The sequence below is a fragment of the Camelus ferus genome, chromosome 2, assembly GCF_009834535.1.
Source record: "Camelus ferus isolate YT-003-E chromosome 2, BCGSAC_Cfer_1.0, whole genome shotgun sequence".
Classification (NCBI taxonomy): Eukaryota; Metazoa; Chordata; class Mammalia; order Artiodactyla; family Camelidae; genus Camelus; species Camelus ferus.
In genome coordinates this window covers 28531334-28537544 of record NC_045697.1, presented here as the reverse complement: position 1 = coordinate 28537544, position 6211 = coordinate 28531334, and positions in this window count along the sequence as shown.

The following is a 6211-nucleotide window of genomic DNA, read 5'->3' as shown; positions in this document are numbered from 1 at the left end:
AAAATCTATCCTTCACCAATTATTTATTCTGAGGTATAGTTCATATAGTATAGACTAGACAAATGCATGATTCTTTCCAATTAATATTTTCAGAATGGGCTAGTTGACTAGCATCTTCCAAAGGCAACCAAAAATGTTTTAATATATTTGATATATTGCAAGTCAAAGATTATTTTGCTTTTTGTTTCTCAAACTGACAAATCTTCAGTCAGTGGGAGCCCCTTCAAGTCGAGTCCTAAGTTCTTCTGCCATAATTTTGGTAGCTTTGATAGCATCATGATGTAACAAGATGTTTCATGTTCATCTTGCACATTTCTTGCTTCCAACTTGCAAGGAACCCTGGTTTCTGTCAGTGTGAACTGGTTTTCAGAGACCATCATCTGGGTGCTCATTGCCTCTGAGCTGGTTATCGTTTCTAAGTCTTTTCAATGGTCTACAGATTTTTAATGTGTAGTGGAGGGAAATTCTGAGATTTAGTCTGAATAGAAAGGGTAGAAATTAGAGATCTGGCTACAGGTGGCAAAAAACTAGAGATTATATTATCTTTCCACCATGTACCATCATTTTGTCCCTTTAAATATGCATTAAATCTTAAGAAAATCGCAATTAACACTAATTACTCAGATTTATTTGGATTTTTAATTAAAAATTATGAAATTACTTATCTGACACTTTTAGTATTTTAAACCACTTACAATAAACTTCGTGGGTAGCAACTTTTCTATTAAAACATTTTTTAGGTACTATGGAAACAAGTTGTCCTATTGTTAAAACTCAGGCCACTTCTCAGTCAGTATGCTCCTCTTTTTCCTTTTTACATTCCCCACAGATTCATTTGGCTCTAATTTTCTCTTTAAAGGCATTCCTCCAGGTATTGAATGGGAAGGGGAATGAGGGAGTCTTTGGAAATATTTTATTTTTTGATCTAGGTAGTGGTTACATACATATTTACATATGTGTAAATTCAAGTTGTGTATTTAAGACTTTCCACGTGGATTCCCAGTTGTCCCAGCACCAGCACTCCACACAATGATTTGCTCACAGAAGGCATCAGTTTAACTGAACTGAACCAAGATTGCAGCAGCAGGACTTGACCTTCTATAAGTGCTCGATAGGTGTTTATTATTGTTGCTGACAATGATGACTATTTGTGGACTCTGAACTTTCTTCATGGTCCGAGAACATTTTTCCTGGATGTCAGTTACCTAATGATTAACTAAAACTACTAACTTAAATACACAGTTATTCCAAATTAGTACTTTCTCTTTTTGTCCTTGAGATTTAAAACTCAAAATGGAAGATTTGGGCAGGAAATGGAAAATGTTTTCTTTCTACAGGGGGCCACATTCATGATTTTGGTGTTATCATCAAAATATTGGTTGTAGTTAACTGTGCTATAATGCCTCTCGTTTCCTTTTCACCTTTTTCCTGCTTTAAATAAGTTTGCCTGTGCCTCCTCCTCCAAGAGTTTGCTCACACATAATATTCCCTTTCAGCCCCCAGCCAGTTGAATCAGGGGTCAACTAAGCTGGGCCAAATGGCTTTTCTCTCCCCAGAATTCAGCATTGGGATTTAGAAACCCCAGATATCTCTTTTGACTGCTTGAACTGAAGATAATATACAGCTGGTGTGGGTATGCACTGCATATGCATTTGTGCATGTATGTGGTAATGGGCGGTTGTCTAAGGCCCTGCTATGTACCATGTAGTAGCACTTGACTCTTGGGAATCTTTTTACCATTCCAAACACCAGAAATGCAGACTGCCCCACCACCCAGCTGACACCTCCCTCTCTTAGCTTTACTTACTCTCTCATGTCTCATGTCTCTAGCAGCATCAGGTCAATGGTTTGGCAATTTTTAGACCAGAGGCTATCACCAATTCTCAACTAACTGAAGACAGTAATTGTTCAGAGGATTCAAGCACCCCTACTTCATTAGTGGTTCTTTTGGTGACTCCCTCCTCAGTCTTAGAGAAGGGGGAAATTCTCTACCCTCTCTCTTAATGTAAAGAGAAAGAATAACCTCTCTTTAGAACACTGCATTCCCCCAAAAGGCAACTTTCACGTGTTTCTATCTTCCTCTTATGGGAAGGAGGGGATAATAGTGAGTAATGATGATTTTCTTAACAGGTACCTCTCACTGGTCCCGATGGGGAAGGGATATAGACTCCAAAAGCTGATGCTTCTTCAAACATGGAATGGGTTAGAGAAGGGCAGGTAGTCTTTAGCATAGTATGTTCTTAGCTTTGGGCTCAAAAACAGGATCCTGTTTCACTTAAAATGAAACAATCCTCGACATAGATAATGATATGAGCTGGACTCCTTTCCAATGCTGTTTCATATGATTAGTAGCATTAGTGCATTGTTTCTGGCAGTGACTTGCAAATATTTGTATAAGAAAAATTTTTAGCAATTTCAGGATTTGTTGGGTTGTTTAATAGTCTAGTTATTGTTTACAAAACATTTTCATATATATTGTGCCATTTAATTGAATGTCTGGGCTGTTGCTGATCCACAGTCCTATCCAGAGAGTACATTGGAACCTTTCAGAGCATCCCTGATGGCCTAGTTTACTTTCCAACTACCTTTCCTTCTCAAGGTGCATAGCCTCTTTTCCAGACCCAAAGGAATTCCAGTCAGAGCTGATCCCAGATTAAAGCCTGTCTCACGAAAGGAACATCTTTTCATCTATTTTAATCTCCCATTACTTGGCATTTAGATCACTTTTAACAATTACATTTGGAATTCATTTCAGGATTTTTGTACTGTCTGCATATCTACCTTTATTTACTTTGTTACAATATAAGAAAAGAGCACATCTTAGAATTTAAAGTGTATATGTAATTGGTTTCCACTATTTGGTAGTGGAATATTTAGGGAAAGTTAAGTAGGTAGCCCATGGAGGGGGCCCAGTGGAGTTCCTGCACTTCTTGACTCCTCCATGATTCTATTTCTTTCTCTTTTTAACTCTTAGAACTTTTGCTAGTATGCCATTTGGATTGTGGCTGAAGCTAAAAGTCTGTGGATTTAGTCATATAAAGACATAATATAATGGTTAGGAAAAGGAAGGCGGCACTTAAAAACCACCTGTAATACTTGGGATTCCTTCAAGATTTACAATCCCAAATATCACATTAGGAGAAAAAAACTTCCTGATAGCACAAGGTGATATCTTTTAAACTTTAGAGAAAAAGACTGAAACACATTTGTGAGGCTTTAGATAGAGATTGGGGAAGAAAAATAAACATAGCTTAATGAATTCCAGAACTCATTGTATGTGTATGTATGTGTGTGTGTGTAACATGCTCCAGAGAATGAAATAAGTAATATCTTCTAAAGAGAAGAAATGTTGAAGGGCAGATGGCAACTACAGTGAAGTTATCACATTTGCTTCTCCACACTTATTAAACTTATCCCCAAGGTCAGAGGACAAATAATTTGCCTTTTATCTTCTTCATCCTACATGTATTTCTTCGTTTTCAAATTTCTTCCCATAAAACTTCTGACATCCTCCCATTTTCCTTCACCAGGTCCCCTTCTTCAATTTCTATTACACAAATCTTAAAAAAAATCATTCTATTACTTTCTAAAAAACTGGTACATAGAATATTGTCAGTATATCAATTATTACATAGCAAAAATGGAATATATAAAATCTTGTTTCCCTTTGAAGTTTTAAATTATGAAAATACAGCTCTTGTACTCCATCTTCGAGAAATAGTAAGATAGCAATGAAGTGTCAAACTCTTCAAAATATAAGAGTAATCTGATTTATTCCTGATAACTATAAAAGTAAATATATTTTCTCAAGGTCTACTTCTCCTGAATTTAAGTTGTATAACCACCTTCAACTGGCTAACAGTAAAGGTTTTACACCAAATAATAAACAGCTTTAATGTGAATTTGAAGTGCCTCATTAACTTTCAAAAAACTGGAGTACATTGTTGACCAAAATTAATTCCAAGTAAATTAAGAGTTGAAATAGAATAAATAATTGAAAACTTAGAAGAAATTAGAACTAAATATTTATTAAATGTTTGGATTTGAATGTCCTTTGTAGGCCTCATGATTTTTACATTCATAAATGTGCCTGTAGAGCCCAACACATAGCAGGTGTTCAACAAATACCCGCTGAAATGAAGATAACCTTCTAGGCTCAGAAGTCAAAAAAGAATCTGAAAGGAAAAGAGGAAACAGCTGACTAAATTTTTTAAATTTAATTTCAGTACATTAAAATTATAATTAATAAAATTAAAAATAAAAAAATGAACTGTAAAAGTATTTGAAGCAAATATTAGCAATGAAGAGTAGGAATCTTTATTTTAAAAATTCCATTTATAATAGCATCAAAAGGAATAAAATATTTAGGAATAAACTTAACCAAGGAGGTGAAAAACTAGTACACTGAAAACTAGAAAGCACTGCTGAAAAAAATTATATATACAAATAAATGGAAAGACACCCTGTGTTCATGGATTGGAATATTTTATATTATTAAGATATTGATACTACCCAAAGTGATCCATAGATCAATGCAATCCCTATCAAAATCCCAATGATATTTTTTGCAGAAATAGAAAAATCTCTACTAAAATTCATATGGACTCTCAAGAGATCCTGAATAGCCAAAACAATCTTAAAAATAAAAAGAACACCATAAAAAATAATAAAATAATGCCATTTGCAGCAACATGGATGGACCTGGAGACTGTCATTCTAAGTGAAGCCAGAAAGAGAAAAATATCATATGATATCACTTGTATGTGGAATCTAAAAAAAAGACAAATGAACTTATTTACAGGACAGAAACAGACTCACAGACATAGAAAACAAACTTATGGTTACCGGGGGGGAAAAGAGGTGGAAAGGGATAAATTGGGAGTTCAAGATTTGCAGATACTAATACATATAAAATACATAAACAAGTTCATACTGTATAGCACAGGGAACTATATTCAATATCTTGTAGTAACTTATGGTGAAAAATAATATGAAAATGAATATATATATATATATCCATGTATGACAAGCATTGTGTTGTACACTAGAAATTGACACATTTTAAACTGACTATACTTCAATAAAAATATGTATACAAAAATATATTTAAAAAATATAAAAAGAACAAGGTCTGAGGTCTCATGTTTCCTGATTTCAAAACATACTATAGAGCCATGGCAATCAAAATAATGTGGTACTGGCATAAAGATGTATATTTACACAAATGTAATAGAACAGAGAGCCTAGAAATAAATACTCATGTATAATCAAGTGATTTTTGACAAGGGTACCAAGATCATTCCATGGGGAAAAAATGGTCTTTTAAATAAATTTTGGGAAAAATGGATATCCAAATGCAGAACAATGAATTTGGACCCTTACCTTACACCATATATAAAAGTTAGCTGAAAAGTGATTAAAGACCTAAATGTATAGCTAAAACTATAAAAGTCTTAGAAGAAAATGGGAAAAGCTTTATGACTTTAGGTTTGGCAATAATTTCTTGGACATAACACCAAAAACAAGGCAACAAAAGAAAAAATAAATTAAATTGAACTTCATTAAAATTAAAAATTTTGTGCAAAGGACTTTATTGACAGAGTGAAAAGGCAACCCACAGAATGAGAGAAAATACTTGCAAATCATATATCTAATAAAAGGTTAATATCCAGAATACATAAAGAACTCCTACAACTCAGCAACAAAAAAACAAACCACCCCATTAAAAAAATGAGCAAAGAACTTGAATAGACAGTTCTCTGGAGAAGGTATCCAAATAGACAATTAGCACATGAAAAGAAACTCAACATCACTAATTATCAGGAAAATACATCAAAAGCACAATGAAATACCAACTTCCACACATTTGGATGGCTAATATATTAAAAAAAAAATAGAAGTGTTGGTGAGGATGTGGAGAAATTGAAACCCTCATGCACTGCTGGTGGGAATGTAAAATGGTGCAGCCACTGCGGAAAACAGTGTAACGGTTCCTCAAAAAATTAAACTTGGAATAACCATATAATCTAGCAATTTCCTTTCTGGGTATATCCCAAAAGAATTGAAAGCAGAGACTTGAAGATATTTGTACACCCATATTCACGACAGTGTTAACCAAAAGGTGGAAACAAGCCAAGTTTTCATCAAGGGATAAATGAATAAACAAAATATGGTATGTGTATAAACACACACACACATATATACACAATGG